Source organism: Mytilus californianus, unplaced genomic scaffold, assembly GCF_021869535.1.
Source record: "Mytilus californianus isolate M0D057914Y unplaced genomic scaffold, xbMytCali1.0.p SCAF_7, whole genome shotgun sequence".
NCBI lineage: Eukaryota > Metazoa > Mollusca > Bivalvia > Mytilida > Mytilidae > Mytilus > Mytilus californianus.
In genome coordinates, this window is record NW_026262723.1 from 82725832 (window position 1) to 82745886 (window position 20055).

At 32.6% G+C, this 20055-nt stretch overlaps 2 long non-coding RNA genes across 3 annotated transcripts in view; one reads left to right on the forward strand and one right to left on the reverse strand.

Moving 5' to 3' along the window:
* The window catches only part of LOC127709325 (uncharacterized), a 39633-nt gene that overhangs the window by 13291 nt on the left and 6287 nt on the right, over window positions 1-20055 (reverse strand). Inside the window, exon 3 of one of the 2 annotated variants that reach the window (XR_007985598.1) lies at window positions 19302-20028. The exons of the other annotated variant lie outside the window; for it this stretch is intronic. This is a non-coding gene — a long non-coding RNA (uncharacterized LOC127709325). Of the gene's footprint in view, window positions 1-19301; window positions 20029-20055 lie in introns of those variants that run through there. 2 annotated transcript variants of the gene reach the window in all.
* On the forward strand, window positions 14663-16105 carry LOC127709321 (uncharacterized). The gene is made up of 2 exons (XR_007985594.1): window positions 14663-14969; window positions 15977-16105. It is a non-coding gene; the product is annotated as an uncharacterized LOC127709321 (long non-coding RNA).

Sequence of the window (20055 nt, forward strand, 5' to 3'; positions counted from 1 at the left end):
TGTTCCTTAGGGTAACTTGTTTCTAAATTGTATCCGAAGTTTTGATTCATTAACAAACATGGCCGCAATGGCTTAAAATAGAACATAGGGGTCAAATGCGGGTTTTGGCTTTTATCTCAAAAACTATACCAGTTAGAGCAAAAGTGATGGAGTTAAATTAATGAATAAGTCAAGATCTATCTGCTATGAAATTTTCAGACCAATTGGACCATCCATTGAAGGGTTATTATCCGAAATAGTTTATTTTTATAATTTTTTGGTTATTGTCTTTAATATTATAATAGATAGAGAGAAAGTGTAAATGGCAAAAATGTTCAGCTAAGTAGGATCTACAAATAAGTCAAATGATCAAAATAGTCAATTGATTCCTTAAGGAGTTATTGCCCTTGAAACGTTTATTTTTTTACATTTTTTCGTGCAAGTTTATTGCTTTTTCAAAAATCTTCTTCTCTGAAACTGCTTGGCCAAATACTTTCAAACTTTAACTGAATGTTCCTTAGAGTATTTAGTTTATAAATTGTTTCCGAACTTTTGATCCATCAATAAACATGGCCGCCATGGCTAAAAATAGAACATAGGGGACAAAAGCAGTGTTTGGCTTATATCTCAAAAACTACCGCAGTTAGAGCAAAAGTGAAAGGGAGTTTAAGTGATAAATGGGTCATGATCTATCTGTTATGAAATTTTCAGACAAGTTCGACAACCTATTGTTGGGTTACTGTTGGAAATAGTTTTCTTTTATTAAATTTTACTGTTTAAGGTTATTGTCTTTAATATTATAATAGATAGAGAGAAAGTGTAAATAGCAATAAATGTTTAGCTAAGTAAGATCTACAAATAAGTCAACATGATCAAAATAGTCAATTGACCCCTTAAAGAGTAATGGCCTTTAAACGTTTTTCAATTTACATATTTTTTGTGAAAGTCTAATTACTTTTTCAAAAATCTTCTTCTCTGAAACTACTTGGCTAAATACTTAAAAACTTTAAACGAATGTTCCTTAGGGTATCTTGTTTATATATTGTGTTCGAGGATTTGATCCATTCAAAAAATGGCGGCAGTTTCTAAAAATAAAACATAGGGGTCAAATGAAGTTTTTGGCTTTCATCTCAAAAACTAATGCAGTACATTTGTAAGAGCAAAACTGACATAGGTGAAAGTGTAAAAAAAGGTTTAGATCTACCTGTCAAGTAATCTTTAGACCAATACGACAACTTATTGTTGGGTTACTGTCCAGCAATAGTTATTTTTTCGGAAAATTTTACAGTTTTGGGTTATGTATCATCTTTAATATTATTATAGAAAGAGAGAAAGTGTAAATGACAAAATTGTTCAGCAAAGTAAGATCAACAAATACGTCAAATGCCTGAAACTAAAATTACAGGTGAGCAATATCAGGCTCTCATTAGCCTCTTGTTTTATTTTCGTTTCAAGGGGTTAAAAGTGGTCTTATTATCCTTATCATACCTTCTCCTTATTTCAAATTGTGTATTTCCCATGACTGTGTTTTCTCGTTGTGTTGTTCGTTAATGCCTTTGTTATATTATGTATTATACTTTAAAGTTAAACATAATAGAATGTTAGACTGCATGGTTTTCATATAGGTAGACTTATTAATTTGATCGTGCTTTCAGTATCTTTGACCATTGTTTTCTACGGTTACATTTATAGTGCCTAGCAAATTTTTGTGAGATAGACGAATCCGGTCTGAAAACGATCTAATTCATTTTAATCCACAAAAAAGGTAGAGTTGGTCATAGTTTTACTTAGTTACTAACTGCTTTCGTTTGAGTATAATTTGAAGGATAACAACATAATGAGACTAAATATGAAAATAAGGAGATGTGGTATGATTGCCAATGAGACAACTCTCAACAAGAGATCAAATGACATAGAAGTTAACAACTATAGGTCATCGTACGGCCTTCAACAATGCGAAAAGGCCGCTATAAAGGGCCCCGAAATGACAAATGTAAAACACTTTAAACGCAAAAACTAAAATCTGTTTTTGTCTTTTAAGGCACATGAGCGTTTTACCATGCGTAGATGTCATAAAATAGGCAGAAGATCCCAAGGGGACATTCATAACTTATAAGTCGAAAGAAACTGACAACTCCATGGCAAAAAAACAACAAAAAACAACGAAAATACAAACCGATACATAGAAAACTAAAACTGAGCAACAAAAACCTCCCCCAAAACAGGGTGTGATTTCAGTTCTACGGGAAGAGTGAGCAGTAAAATTAATTCTAATGTTCCTATTCAAAATAACAACTAGTTTAAAGGCTTGATTCAGATTACACTATTCCAATATTATTTAAATGCTCTCTTTTGCTAAATTGTGTAAAAAGACCAAGAATTGGAAACTTAAAGCTTGTATATCAAATATGATGTATGTTTCAGATTTCCAGTGTTTTAATTGTTTTTTAGATTCATTTCTATGTTGAGCATTTATATCGGAAATGAACAAATGATCTTCTTATCAGGTTCATCATTCAAAATAGCCACTTATGGTATATTTGAAACACGTGACATACCTATAAACGCGGCCCATTTTGTGTACTTTATTACTGTTCCTGTCCATACTATTTCATGTCTGTAGATATTCATGTACCACAATAAATCTTTGAGTGTCTCAGTGGTGTTTATCTCGTCTATCCCCGGAAGTGAGCACAGCTGGGAACTCGTCGTCCAGTTACTTTCTGGGAGTCCGATGAAGATTGAACCTACTCGAGTAAAACAAAGAGAAAAATTATATTCTTTACTTTAACTTAATGCATCTTTTCATACGGAAGTCATTAGAACATGATGGATAAAAAAAAACATTCTATTTACATTTTATAAGGATGATGTGTTCAAAATAATTAATCAGATATTTTTCTTTAATGAAATATTTTTATCTTTTAAAATTATTTTGTTAAATGTGCATTTGGCAAGGTAAAATATGTATGTTTAATGTTATAAATTCCGGTAGGTTGATATGTCTGGTGGGTGACCGTTAGTTCCCGTTGGTACCAACAGCAGTGTCTTAGTACCGTCAGTACCTCCGTGCGGTACTCCTTTTCAAAACATTTTCATGTCATAAGCATGTTAGAAATGCATACGGCTTATATTTGATTCTTATCGCCGTTTATGAGTCATTAATACAATTTATCAGGAGTAACACGATTGGAAACACTTGAAGGTCAGAAATTGCTGACAGGAACGCCTTTGTTCAAATGAGATTTGAGTTGCTGAATTTTTTTTTCTGTGTATGTTTTTTTACTCTATTGTTTATATCTTTAACAAAAGTTATAAGGTTAATGGAAAATACCTTATCACCGATTATGTCTGATTTACAGAATTTTACACGAGAAACACTACGGGTTAGACTGGTGGATCAGAAGTATTTCACATGAACACCTGATTTTTTTATATTGCCGTATTTCAATATTTTTTTTAGTACAGATTTGTTTTCATTCTTAGAGCTTTTGCAGCCATGGTGATATTAATCCGTTGTTAAACTATTTATGTTCTTCATTGTCCACTTGGTGTTTGTTTTAACTTTCTTTCAGTGTTAAAATCATTTGCAGTCCTGATACGATTTATGTTCTTTACTGTCCCCTTGGTGTTTGCTTTACCTTTTTCGATTTTTCCGTCCGTTCGTTCGTCCGTTCGTCCGTTCGTTCGTCCGTTCGTCCGTTCGTCCGTTCGTCCGTCCGTCCGTCTGTCCCGCTTCAGATTAAAGTTTTTTGTCAAGGTAGTTTTTGATGAAGTTGAAGTCCAATCAACTTGAAACTTGGTACACATGTTTCCTATGATATGATCTTTCTAATTTTAATGCAAAATAAAAATTTTGACCCCAATTTCACGGTCCACTGAACATAGAAAATGATAGTGCGAGTGGAGCATCCGTGTACTATGGACACATTCTTGTTCGGTGTTAAAATCATTTGCAGTCCTGATAAAAATAATTTCAATGTTGTGAGTGTTTTGAACGAAATACAGAAGTATATCTATTTAAGGCAAATTAAAAGTTTTTAGTTACTTGTATGTCAACAACAGTAAGTAGATACATAAGCAGCACTCAAAATCCAAAGTCCAAGAAAGACGGCCAATATCAATGCCAAACAAAAAAGACAAAACGAACAACCAATAGTACATTACACACTTCACCGAAAACTTAGCCAAAAGCACATCTGGGTACAAATTAACTCAATATTTTGTAAAAAATGAATGTACATCAATATTACTATGTCTGCTTCTTAACTCTAAGCAAACGTCATGTGTAGGAAAAAATGAAATACGTTACTTACCATACAATGATATTAAAATGCTCAAAATATATACATGTTTTGTAATATTCATGTTTGCTGATTGAATAGATACATATGTATTCTGGTGAAGTATATTTTATTTATTTCCTCGTATGAACTCGTAACTTAAGAAACATTATTTCTACTTAGTTTGGTACTTCCTTTACTTTAATTATTTTAACGCTAAGGCGTCATGACAGCATTCTCGATATTTTTAAGGCGTCATGACAGTATTCTCGATATTTTTAAGGTGTCATGACAGCATTCTCGATATTTTATTTGATTTTGTGTTGTTAATACTGTATTACTAATATAACACACAATATATAAAATCAAGTGAAATTCAGGAAATTGATTGAATTTGTTTTTAATGAATATTAACGATTATAAATGAATATCCTTTGTGTACAATTTTTGCCGACAAAGGGGACTATTTCTTCATATCGCTCTTTGTAATAGCTTTTTAGATTTATTGAAGAACAATATCCAGAAAAAAAACGAATTGAAAAAAATCGTAAACGAGATTTCCCTTTTATATATTTGTTTTTCCTTATATTATATTGGTTTTATTATGGTATAATCCACCCGACATCCTTTATTTTCCAAATAAGTTCAGGAATGGTTAATTTTGGAATTGTCTTGCCAATGGATTGAATCGTTTTTTTTTTTTTTTTTATCTCGTTGGCATACCCCTATATTCTTCTGCCCACCCAAATTATGAACAAATTTTTACCACCAGATATAGTGCGTGCTCTGGACCAAAGAAAATGCTAGTATTGCTCCCTTATTAATGATAAAGGATAATGTATCAAAATATTTTCACGATATTCTCTACATTGTAATTGACATATATTTTGATAATAGCAATGGTCTATGTAGGTCTTAACTACTCTCCAAAATACAATAAACAAGCAAAATGAATTCATTAAGCAGACTGATCCAGCATTTTATGTATTAGAAGAAAGGGAACATGTTTTAAAATTCGCGAACGTTATACAGTATATGAAAATATATATGAACAACGTTATCATTAAAGAACAGAATACCCTTCCTAGATATCAATATGCGAAACGCAAAATCGCCGCTATTGAAAAACAATAAAACGTTTCTGTAGAATAAAAAATAAAAACCTTTCTTATGGGATAAGAAAACAATATTTCCTCGCGTGTACATTCAAGTGATAACCTTTTTTGTTGCGTTTTGTTGGGTTGTTGTTGTTGCTTCTATATATTTGATGTAATTATTGACCTTTTTGCTTTGCATTTCTATTATTGGATGGGAAAAGATTATTTGGATATTTCTCCCCATTAAGATATTTCTATAATTCAACAGATAGTAAGTCCAAAAATCAATCAAGAAATGAAACAAGCATGCAATAAATATAAGATCAATTGTAATAATAATAATGTGTTGAACACCTATACAAACTTAGTATAATTAAGAAAATTATCTTTCTTCAGGATTAAGTACGATCCTTTGCGAGTCCATATCATTAAAAAGAAATAATCATTCTTTCGTTTTTTCCAAGATTGTCTTTATTATAATTTGAGACTTTCTTGATAATTTCATCCTGCACATTTAAACCCTGTTTTTTTCAAGTTTAATTTGAAACTTCTTAAAGAGAACAGGAAAGACATTATAAACATTTAGTTTGATTTAATCAATTTAAGAATAAAAAGAAAATCAGACTTGAACCTTTGAGAGTAACTGATTTAACAGGTCGGGACCATAAGAATTCTGACTTCAGAATACATTTGCATTGTAATTTCGCAAACACAAAATGTAAACATGTCCTTGAGATTAAATGACCAATCGGAACAATGAACCACAATGCATTGTGGACTACTACGAGTTTACCAATACTAATGACGACGTGGAATCTTGTTGAAAAGTGTCTTTTTGTATTGTATCTCGGAAATTCTTGTTTATTATGTTTGCTCATCTGATGTTATCTATAGAACGTATATAACATAATCTTAAATTTTCATGCTCAGATTTTAAAAACAATATTGCTCACCGGCTTCAGCATTCGAGATTTTTTCGTCTTGTTAAAGTAGCAAAGAACAGGCTCGTCCATTTGTATGCACTGTACCTGTGCATACGTTTCACTTGAAATTGATATCGAACTGTCAATTTTCCAGTAAAACTCCTCTTAGATCTTTAAAACTCGTTAAAACATGTTCAATGTATAGGTTACACGATACCGTATGCTCTTGGAATTTTCGTATCACATACATGTGACTAAATACATATATTCTTTAATATTTATTTTGTACACAATAAACAAACATGGACCACCACCAAAAAAGACCGGGCGGTGACCAGTTTTTCCTTTTTATTACACTGGACGGGGTCGATAGGAATAGGTGAAAAAAATGTGGAGGGTAAACGAGAAAAACAAGGGCCTGTCTCTTAATACAAGATTATTTTTTTAGGAAAGTGGATCTGTTTTTAAATTTTCGTAATTCTAGCAACATCAAAAGTAGTTTGATTAAGGAAAATAATAGTGCCTCTTCGTTTATACGTTATCCCTTTTATACCCCTTTCTACGCTCCATTAATTAACGTTTTGTTATTTTTTGTGTCTACAATTTGTTTTAATTTGTAGGAAAATTGTTCATTGATATTGCATTTTGTTTTATTATCTTTTTTCCCTAGTGCAATGAGGCGGAGGCAGACAGTGCAATAGCAACTTCTAACATCGAATTAATGCACTGGTCTAAACTCCTCCCAAGTTTTTGCCTTTTCTATAACAAGCAATCATCGGGACACAGGCTAGAGCCATAACATAAAATACGCCCTGTTAATACATATCTCTTATAGCAGTCGAAGATAAGTGGTAAATTTACTATTAATATTACAGTTATATATGAAACAATTCCGATCGAGTGTGTCCATGCTTAACCAACATTTCATTAACGACTCTTAATTTAGCTAGGAAAATGCATAAGATTATATTAACAATAAAACCCCTCCGGAGCACCTGATGTTCAACCCCATTTCTGGATTGGGTTCGTGTTGCAGAGTCTTCAGTTTTACCATAGATGTATATACATCTATGGTTTTACAATGTATTGTTTTTCTTTTCATCGTTTTTCATGTTTTGCAATAGTGTTGTCAGATTCTATTCGACCTATGATTTTTGAGTGCCTCTCTTGTAGTAACTGCCTTTTAGTAGGTATTTAATTCTAACGTTTTCCTGAAACAGGACTTAACAAATAAAGTTCACTTTTTATAAAATAAAGACGCATGTTTCTGGAAATAATCCTAATCGGGGACACTCGTGGTCAAGAGTTAGGGAAAACAATATAAAACATTTGCCAGCATAAAAACCAAAAATACCTTTATATAACTGTCAATGATAATGATAAGGATAACACAAGCATCCACAACTATGATGATTTTCTTTGTTCTTTAACCTATACATTATTTTCAAATAATTCTGAGGAACGCGTGTAATTAATACGTCAGTCAGTATGGTCAATAATGTGTCCGGTCATAAAAATAAACACTAGGGTTGCTATTAAACTATGTTATTTAAACCATAAAGACAAAGAAAAACTTCAATTTGATGACCTGATTTGCCTAAAAAAACTATTTTATTTATAAAATAAAGCGGTGACATCATATAATTTTGTAAAATAAAAGTCTATATTATTGACATTTTCCTCAAAGGATAAGTGCTTTTTGTGACTCTTTAATGAATTATTGTATTGGCTTCCTGGAACGAAAGAACATAATTTAATTCAGGCATTGTTTCTAAGTTGATGACCTCGTTGAAACTTTGAGAAGAAGAATTGCGTTAAAGTGTAGTTCCTTTGGTCTCGGTTTTGTCAAGTGTGTGTATGGATTTTGTGTCATGAATCATTACACCATAATTATGTCGGATGTATTTTGTCTTAGATTGCTATTGTGTCTCCATTACAGTATAGACTGTCTAATTGGTATCGTATCATGCTCGTTGTAGTCATTGTAAAAGAGGGAGACAAATAATGCTTCAATGTTTCCAATTTGCAATCATTTATATTATATACATGATATATATATATATATATATATATATATATATAAAAGATTCCAAACAAGTATGCCCTTAAAACTGAAATGACCACTGAATGCCTTTACGACGTGTATCAATAGTTACAAACCTTTCCGTGTACTTTTTATTTTTATTCAACGCAAAACAATTATCTAAAATACTAAGGGCGATCTACGAAAGACCGGTAGGGGCATTCTATTTTTAAATTTCTCGATTCTATTATTTCTCACTACCAACTTGACATTTTTCAGTTTCAAAATGACTTCTTCAGTTTCAAGTTGATATTTTGCACTTCTAAGTGAGACGAAAGATATCAAAGGAAATACAAAGTCGAAAACAAACTGACAATGCCATGGCAAAAAAACGAAGAACGACCTAAAGACAAACAATAGTATTTACATTTCTTTGTTCCAACCAGACATTTCTCAGTTACAAGTTAGGATGAAGTATTGTTAAAGAGCGTCCATCAACATAACATTGGACTTATTAATTATCAAGTGTTTAAAACCTTTTCTGCACGTTTTTCTAAGTAGTCAGCAAGCAATCCCACATGCAACTTAACATGGTCGAAAGATAATTTCACAAAATAGAACGATTTGTTGTTTAACAATCCTTTTAAATTTCGTTTACATGTAGTCCACTCGGGGAAAATTGGAACTTGATATATACATTGACTCTTGTCTGTCAAAGCTCGTGACGGTTTAATGTTTCTTGCTCGAATCTTATTTTCTATTTTATACTGAATACTAAGGATAAAGATTAGTCTTTATTCCTATAATAGAAACATGTGACCTACTGAATTTGACTTATCACCGGGTTTGTACTTACATGAGCAACACAAGCAGGATATGTTTACCCTCCTGGAGAACATGAGATCATCCCTAGTTTTTACTTAAAGGTTTGTGTTGTTCTTGTTTTAGTTTTAAGTGTAGCTCTTTGTGCTTTTTAATTTTTTTTTATATCTGTGTTGTTTATACCTGTAACAGTCTTGTCTATCATTTGTCATGAAAAACGTTTTAATTTCAAATACTGTATTGAATTTCACACTCGGTCAAGTTTTAGGGCTAGACAATTTACATGACCGATGTTTTACAAATTTAGTGATGTCTTAGGGTAAGATAAGAGTCGATTACCTGATGCCTTTAAATATCATTTGGTATATCTTATCAACGTATTCTATTGGAGTATTACAACGGGTGTCACATGTTGTGCATGATCTGCTTTCTCTTCCAGAGCACCTGATATCAACCCCGGTTTTTGGTGGAGTTCGTGTTGGTCAGTATTTAGTTTTCAATGTTGTTTTTGTATACTGTTATTTGTGTTTTTGTCGTTTTTCTTTTTGCCATGGCATTGTAAGTTTGTTTTCGACTTATGAGTTTGAATATCCCTTTGGTATCTTTCGCCTCTATTTTAAGATTAGTTATCATAACCTTGATGATGTGTTTCTAATAAACTGTAGAATTGTACCACAAGGAACTTAATAACTAAAAAATCAAATATTGGCAGCAGTTATTATATTTATACTTTTCTCGATTTTGATATTTCAGTTTTAGACGGGAAATTCTATAATTAAATTTACAGAAATGTTTTTCGTTTCTAGTGTAATTTTCTTTTATTATGCTTCTTCTTACGATGCGTAAATTTCTTAACTGATTCGCTATGACCGTGTCTGGAGTAATGTTTTTGATTTGAATAATTAAACGAAATCTGTAAAACTGACAAATTTTAAATTAGGGTTAACACGGTGTTTACTTAAAACCTTTACTTTAATAATTATTTTATAGATGCAAAGATTTTATTTGCACGTTTGGGTGTACCTGTTCAAATCTTATATAACACATTTGATATCAAATCATAATCATTACGGAAATGTTGTTATATGCCTCGTGATTTGAGAATATCCACTTTGAGTTTGTTCCTTTCAATAAATTCATTCTTTAAAATTATCAAGTAAGCATTTTAGTAATATCTTTTAATATTCTCTTTATTGGTACCAACTTTCCAAAATTATAGTATGGGGATATTGGGCAGAAGGACGGCCGGTACCTATTTTGTGTAATCAACCCCAATTACAGTTTTCAACAAGTTTCCCTAAATCTTTGCACACATATTTGAGTTTTGCATATGCTGTTATGGGATAGCTATAGGAATGTTTCCTCATTTTCTCCACACTTGGAAACTTTTAGAAAAATTTACAAAAGATGGTACTTTTGTAATTGACTCACTTAACAGTTTGCAACAAAAATCTTTGAAACTCCACATAATGCATGATTATACACATATTAGAATTGTGCACCTGCTATTATGTATTAATAGTGTGAGAAATTTATTCCCATTTTTCCACACTTAGGAACGAACATAAATACTTTTCAGGAAAATTTACATAAGATTCTACCAGTGTTGTGTAATTAACTCCACCTGCAGTTTCAACCAAAATATTTGAAACTTGATACACGTATTGAAGTTTTGCACTTGCTACTGCTGTTTTGGAACTTTTTAAATTGTTTTTCTTTAATTTTACTTTACAAACTTGTATACTAATTCATTCATCGGCCAAATTTACAGAATATAGTTTATTTTCGGTGGAACCCGACCATTTGTGTCTTGATCATTTTTTTAGTAATGTTTTTAACAACTATTATACTTCTATCCCGGTCAAAATACTTTTGATCCTACATCCTAAAGTAATATTTTGCTAGCAAAGGTGTTACTTTTCACACACTGATCCTGACGTATAAATCCGCCGGACGAGTATTTTTTTACACTTATTTTTGGAGATTTTTTTTTTCTTTTTTATTTAAACTATACAATACTTTTCATTTACTTTGAATACTGTTAAATCGGTTCTTTGTGTCTTATGAATGTATCGCTTTTCAACTGATTTTACAGTTTATTTGTATGTTGTTACATCACTGTCCCAAGTTTAATGAGTTGTGCGCTTACAAACATTAAAACTTTTCCACATTCTGTGTGTATTTTTCCCAACCTGTTCATGTTGTTGTGGTCGGTTTCTGTCTGTCATATTTTATTCTCATTGCTGTAGAATAGAACTGGTAGTCAGTTTTCTCGTTTAATATATTTTCACTATTTTAGACAGAGGCCTTTTATAGTCTACTGTTTAGGATGGATTTTGCTCCTTGTTGAAGTCCGTGCTCTGATCCGTAATTGTTTATTCTTTAGTTTTTATGAACGGTTTTCTCATTTGCTATCATTCCAAATCCCTTATATATATATTCGGTTCTGTTATGTGCAGAGTGTCTGATATAATCCCAATTTTGCACAGTAATTGAAAAATTAAAATGAGCGTACTCTGGCGAATAGCTGTAAGATATCGCAAGTGGATTAAAACTGTAGTGCGTATTTGTATAGCAAGACATTGGATTTAACGTTCCAAGTCTTTACGTAAAACAGTCATTGAGACAAAATTGTTAAAAGACACATTCTGGTATAAATCATAAAAAAAACATAGGCTGTAATTCAGTGGTTGTCGGTGGTTGCTATATATCTTTATTGATTCTTTTTTTTTGGTTATAAATCGGGACGTCAATTTTCTCGTTTTCTCATATTTTTCATTTGGTCATTTCTTTTCATAGGTTTCTATACGATATGGGTTTTGCTCATTGTTGAAAGCCCTATGGTTACCTTTATTTGCTTCTTTCTACATCATTAGGTCTCTGGTGGATGTTTGTCTCATTGGTAATCATACCACATCTACTTATTTTCATATGCTATGTTTTATTTCACAATTAGATTAAACGTCACAATTTTGAATTATTATTAAAATAAAAGTAAATGCATTTAAATGTGTTGGCACTTAATGTTAATATCTTATCATAGCAAATAATAAAACCAAACAACGAATAAAGATTATAAGTTAAAAAATATAGACAGGTTTTTCCAAATATCTGCCTTAGTTTGTGACGCGACTCCTAGGCGTCGTTGTAGTACGATCGCCATTACAACCGTGAAAAAAATGTAAACAAGATATACATCTATTTCCCAGACCGAATATGATTAACGTAAACACAAGAATGTGAAGCGTACTTGACCTCGGCAAAATTACAAAATAAGTAATAAAGTAATTAGATAAGGAATGGACATTAAAATTATAAGTGTATTGCAGGCCAGGTGTTGTGTCCTTAAAATATAACTCATTTTATTTGATACGTTAGAACCGGGACATAATATTTGCGAATACGAATCCCAGGTTACATATCGATTATAATCATTTGGTAATCATAATATTGATTATTATAACACATACATAAATAAAAATAAATAGTCTTACGGGTCGAATGTGATATATCAGAATAGAAAAACCAGGTGCAATTTTATCAAACTCATAGACATTTCTGTAGTCATGCAAACCTATAATGAGGCAGTCCTAAAATTCAACAATCTTCTAACCCGACGGTCCTATATTCGACAGCTCGTTTTCTCCGGCGCGCGGTTACTTACATCTTCCGAAAAATATACCTATAGACATGTACCGTTTGATGATAAACTTTTTCACAGAAACGATTTTTTTTGCTTGTTTTCGACTCACGTATACTGCTCAAAATTGAGTGACGTTTTCGTATCACTTTTGTCTCCGCATGAATTGCGCTATATGCTATCAGTGCGTCGGCCATATGTAGACTTGTGCTGCGTTCACACGTAATTCGAATTCGATTCGCATTAACTAATTCGAATTAGTTTAATTCGCATTCGAAACGTTTTACGTCTAAACGTAAATTCTAATTCGAATTAAAATGTGCGTCAAATTCGCTTTACTGTCCAAACGACGTTAACTTTTAATTCGTATTAACAAAAACGCATTTCTAATGCGAATTGGATAATGCAATTTAACCAATTCGAATCAATTCGATTTAAAAAAGAAGAGTGTGTGAAAGCGATTAGCGAATTCGATTCGCATTCGATGCGAATTCAATTCGAATTAAATGTACGTGTGAACGAGGCATTAACTTTGCGATTTAATTGGGCCGAAGAAGTTTTGAACTTTCACGCCCCATGTTATCATATAGTTATCAGGTGTTCGATTCCAATTTCTTTTGTAGAAAAATTACTTAACATGAAACAACTAGTATGCATAGTATAACATCATGCTCCGGTCCGTGCTGAAAATAAATGAATGTCATTAAACCACAAAAGACACAAACGTGTAAATTAAAAGCAATGATCAGAATTATGTTTTAAAAGCGTCATTTAGTGTTTTGCTAATTTCCCCCTCCCCACCACCCCAAAACAGAGATCTCGTATATTTTCATCCTGAATCTGTATTAGACTCCTTTATAAGTCCCCGATATATATAATACAGTGAAATACAGAATTACAGTATTACATTAGGGATGTATATTGGACCATCCGACTAAAGTGAATATACTTTAAGCACACCCACCCGGCACCCAACGTCATTTCAACGTTGAAATGTGGTTGATATTTCGTCATGACGTTGCTTCAACGTTGTTTCAACGTTGTAACAGCAATGTCGAAGTTATGTTGCAGAAAGTAGGTTGATTCAACGTTGAATTTTAGTTTGAATTTTCAATGTTGAAGTTAGGTTGAAATAAATATGTTGTTTCAACGTTAAATGTTGGTTGACATGTCGACGATGGAGGTTCGTCCAGAAAAAAATTGTATGCATCGGTGTAAAAAATTATCCACCATCAGCGTTAAAGGTGAATCATTATAGTTGTACATTCTTTGTTTTTGTACCAACAAAAGTTAATAAATTAGATTTTGCTATGAAAAATTGTAATCAATGTTTCCTTTCATTTTTTTTTGTACAATATCTAGTAAAATTAGGAATATTCCAAAACCGGGACGTTTATCAAAATCATAAAAGTGTACAAATTTAAATTATCATTCATCGAAATATGCTACTAACTTATTTGTTATTATCCGGAAATATTTTAATCAAAGATAAGACACAGCATGTGAAAGTGCGGCATCTACACAACTGATACACGAGGATTAGCACTCCCAATAATCTATTGATAAAATTATCACGTGACATGATGCTGATTAATGTATGACCACACGTGTGTGACCGCCTTTTTCAAACGCGGAAATTGTATAATTTTCCTGGACAATATTTAGGACCGTTTTCAGCAAAGAAAAATTCATAGAAATGTAAGTGTTTCTTTAAATTATTATCTGTTGCTGTATTAATTGTCTTTTAATGCTTGTGTGATGTTAACATTGGGAGATTATAAATGCACAAACGTACGTGTATATTTTGAAAATCTCGCCATAGTGCATGTAGTGTATGTTGTAAAGATAACATTACTGACCTCAGTGTGTACATCGTCATGTTTGTTGTACGTTCAAATTTATGACTGCACTTCTATATAAATATGTACTACAATCTGGAAACACCATCCTCAGCCTACATACAGCTCATTTTAGTTATTTACTGCTGATTTGTTAAAGAAAAGGAACTTTTGCGAAGTAAGATTATCATCTCCCCCTTTGTTATCTAAAATTTTAACCCGTCATCCATAATCACACTATTTTAATTATTGTCAACTATGCTCTGAAATTTTTAATAATTTCTTTTTACTCTTCAATCGAATTTTACAAATTTAAAATATTGCTTGGCGATGATGATGAAGGATAAAAGTAATAGCTGTCAAGGTATGTATTTTTTTTTAAATTTTTAACATTTTGATTATCAATAATCAGTTTGTATGTTAAATTGCCTGTGTTGTTTGTGTGAACTTTGTGATTTGAATTGATTTATATGCTCTATATGGGCCCTTTAATTAGGAATACTAGTAAAGACATTTGATTTGATTTGATTTTATTTGGATTAATATTTTTTTAATGCATATCAAATTTAAAACATAACCTCTGCAATCAATAAGACAGGTGGTATTGTTACAATAGATCCTGGTGTTCGAGATGGGTGGCATTGTTACAATAGATCTTGGTATTCAAGACGGGTGGCATTGTTACAATATATCCTGGTGCTCGAAATAGGTGGCATTTTAACAGTAGATCATGATGCTCGAGATGGGTGGCATTGTTACAATAGATCATGGTGCTCGAGATGGGTGGCATTGTTACAATAGATCCTGGTGCTCGAGATGGGTGGCATTGTTACAATAGATCCTGGTGCTTGAGATGGGTGGCATTTTAACAATAGATCCTGGTGCTCGAGATGGGTGGCATTGTTACAATAGATCCTGGTGCTTGAGATGGGTGGCATTGTTACAATAGATCCTGGTGCTCGAGATGGGCGGCATTTGTACAATAGATCCTGGTTCTCGAGATAGGTGGCATTTTAACAATAGATCCTGGTGCTCGAGATGGGTGACATTGTTACAATAGATCCTGGTGCTCTTGATGGGTGGCATTGTTACAATAGATCCTGGTGCTTGAGATGGGTGGCATTGTTACAATAGATCGTGGTGACCGAAATAGGTGGCATTTGAACAATAGATCGTGGTGCTCGAGATAGGCGGCATTGCTACATTGTACATGTACAGGAGCGAAAAAAATGGTAAAAACGGATCCGTTTTTATATAAACCAGTAAATTATTTAAAAAAAAACCTATATAACATTTTATTCCCTGCCTTTGACGTTCTACGTAATTGCTAAGTCATGTTTACAAAATATTATTTGTGTTTGTTTTTTTCAGGAAGAGTAATGGAGGCCTACACAAAGATAACAGAAGCTGAATTTAAGGAGGATTGTGCAACAGAAATGGTTGGAGGAGTTTAGAGACTACAATTCATTTTCACGAAAATAATAAAAATTGATTAAGAGATTATTTGTATTCATTTACCAGATCAACTTTTGGCTATATTTAATTTAGCTTTTGTCATAACTTGACATCTGTTGTACTGTTTTTTTTTTTCAAATCTTGCTGATGTCCTCTGTAGAGTCATGTGGCTTCAATATCTTGTGTGGTTACTAACTATTATAGATATAAGAAGATGTGGTATGATTTCCAATGAGACAAATATCCACCAGAGTCCAATTGACGTGGAGGTCACTAAACGGACTTCAACAATAAGCACACACCACACCGTATATACCGCAATAGAAGACCCGGACACAATACACCCTTCAATAATCAATTCAAACGAGAAAAACCAACCGCCTAAATTTGTAACGACAAACACATGTGACAGATGAACCAACAACAAGCAACGCATTGCTTATTTCAACATGAAAGAATGTTGTTGCAATATTAGGGTGACGTTGTTTCAATGTTAAGTTTCAACCTATATTCAATAAAAAATCAACGTTGATACAATGTTGAAAATATAACGTTGTTTCAACGTCAGATATTCAACGTTTTATCATCCTTCCCTACCGCTATATCAGCTTCCTCAACATATCTGTAAAACTCAGTTAGCGCGTGCAAGTGAGGAGACATTATCAAGTGAGCAGGACTTATCAACAAATTCTCCCAACATATTGCCTTGTATTGTAATGGTGATAAGTCACCAAATAAATTCTTTTAATAAAATAAATTACACTTGCAGTACATATTTTACAATGAACCATTTCTTTCTTCCTAAAATTACTTTACATTCTGAAACGAGATGTTGATAAAATGGTGTCGACGGCAGTCTTGATAAGTTCTGCCGGGACTACTTTTTTTCAAAACTGAACTATTTGACCTAATTTGAACTATTGATCTGACCTGTATTGAGATCAATCTATCGATACAAATGTCAACAATGCGGGGGTGGCAGTTTAAATTATTAAAAACATTTATAGTGAACATAAATCTGACTTTCTCAAATTAACTTCTTGTTTTACGAATTACGACTACTTAAATATATATGTGTACTTTTAGTCTTGAAAACAAACAGCATTGTGATGCGTTTCTGACATTTTTTATGAAGCGTATGCTGTTCAGCAGTCATCGAGTAGAAATTTTCTTCTTCTGGTGATATGAAATACTACGATCTTTCAATATAATCTTTAATATTTCTTTTTTTTTTAGTATCATCTTCAAATATTATACTCTCATATATGCATTATCATGTACACGAAACATTTTTCTTCCTCTAGTTAATGGGAATATTTTACCCTGCGTATTTTGGCCACAAGGTGTATCCGCGGTTTAATATTTTGATGACGTGTGTTGCCTAGTAATAACAGAGACACTCTGGTAACTCTGGTAATAACAATTCCCGCGAAATTATTGAAAAAGGAAATTTTGATAAAAAAACATTGCTTTGAAAGATGATAAAAATGTAATCTGAATGTGGATTGTATAGATATTGAAAAATATCAGCCCCCTCGACAGAATATGAAGCTAAATGGCTCGTTCGCTACGCTCACTCGACATTTAGCTTCATATTTTGGCTCGCGGGCTGATATTTTTCTATATCTACATATCCACATCCAGATAACATGTAGTGTCAACTTTTAAAACCAACCGTTATTTCAACGTCTTTTCAACGTTACAGATCAACGTTGATTCAACGTTGTTACAACGTTGAAATGCCTGCTGGGCACATTCCTTCATATATGGACCATTAAGACGTGGTTTATAGAGAAGTGCCCTTAATAGTAAGTTTTGCGGTGATTTGTCTATGGATGCAGCTGTTTCAATTAAAGTTTTTCAGCAAGAACTGGCACCCAGGAATACAATAGTTTACTAGCCTTACTTTTCGAAATATGGAAGCGCCGTCCCAAATAACCAAACAACAAACTAAGTGTTAACCTTTAAATCAGTACGATCGAGCAACAGCTGATCTGCAATATCGTAGTTGAAAAGTAAATTGTGTATTTATTCCACTAAAGTACCGAAAACTTAGTTACATAAGACAAGTATACAATAAGGCGTAACTGTCATTCATGATATGTCTATTTATACGCTGACGTGGTTTCCTGATTTTATTCAATTTTGAACTCCTTACTCCTCTGTTAACAATATGTTTGTCTGAGTTAATGTTGTCGGAACGTCTGTCCATTTTGCAGCCTAAAGATAGTCGTCATGTATAAAAAAAAATCGTCTCTTCATACTTGTTTGATTTGCATCCAATTATAACTACATGCATGTAGCCTCGGGGTAGGTTTCATTATTATTATATAAAGAAATGTGCAGGAACGGATTTAGGGGGTGCCCAGGCCCCCTTATGAAGCTTTATTCATGGTTAATTCAGGCTTTTTATCGCTTCCACTACAAATTGTATCTTGTTTGTGGACCCACGGCCCCCCTTTCAAAATCCTGGATCCATCTAATGTGTAGATCTTCTATACAAACAGAGCGGGCAGATGCACTGTAGTCATCGGATTAATTTTCATAGATAATTTCGTTTGACGACGTGTCAACATTCGTCTGCCAGTGTAATTTTACTTTCATAAAAAGTTTTATTAAAAAAAAAAGATTGTGTGCAGTCGGCACAACTTGTATAGTTCACATATTTTATTTATTGATTTTTTTTTTGCACATCTGAAATTTTCTACAATTATTTGGACAAATATTAACTGCACAAGAAATGCCTCCACCTTTTTTTTTTATAACTTTCGGCAGTATCCATAGTGAAATAAGTAAGAAAATGGAGGAAATACAAATGTTAACAGAAAATCGATAATGTTTTGATCAATACACGTGCGTTATTTTTCACGGTTGTAATGGCGGATCGGTCACGTGAGAGGTTAATGGATGCGCCCATGTTTTCTAGGTCAATTATAGATAAACCCGTCTATATTTAAAAATAATAACTTCAGTATATACATGTAACACTAATAAAAAAAATAACAATATACTACCTCTGCATTTTAAAAACTCTTATTAGTAGATCGAATTTCCAATGAAATCATAAATTGACTTCCAGGCTTCTTCATACTGTGGAAAGCTGACAGTTACCAGCAAAGGAATCCAGTAAGTGGCAGCTACATAGAATTAACATACACCGGAAGAAATACAATCACCCTAATGCGAAGTTCAAAAAAAGTATTAACCGTCAACATTGCTTAGAATAAGTATCTGTGCCTGAACACCGTTTATAAATGATATTATTCTAAAATTATAGACTAAACATTTTTGTGAGTTCTGAGAAAACTTCCACTGCCACAATATGTGAATATCTATTTCGTTTGGTGAACAACATTATGTACTGTAATATTCATATACGTCCGTGATACACAGATTAAATCAAGCATGAAAACTAACAAAGTCATTTGGAATATGAAATCAAGAATTTTAGGTCTTTTTATAATAATGTGAGTTCGAGTTTAAACTTTTTTTACAAACTAACATACTTTTCCCGCTACTCATTTCTCTTTTGAAATTAAAATGATAGTGAACCGGTACCTCTAATTTTACACAATTTTTTTCCGTTCACATTGATCAATGTATGAGTAAAATGTGTGGTACCATTCATGGAAAAATCACAACAACATCATGCAACAGGTTCTAAATAGTTGTCTTTGTCGGAATTTCTTCATGCTACATTTGCCTCTGCATAATGTACTTCCACCTCCGGTATTGTATGGTAATACTGTTCAGGTACCAGATAACCTTGGTAATCCATTGTGTTTTCTGATGTATCCATTATCCCTTCATGACGGTTTGCTCTCAGTTGTGACACGTTGTCAGACAGTTCCTTATATCCAGAATCATTTCCCTCTTCGTTAGTATCTTCTATTCCAGTGTAGGTTGAAAATTCTGTACCAGGTAACCTTTCATTTACTTTCTTAAGTCTTTCTTGATAAGTGCAAAATCTGTAAAAATATGTTTGTAGTAAGCCA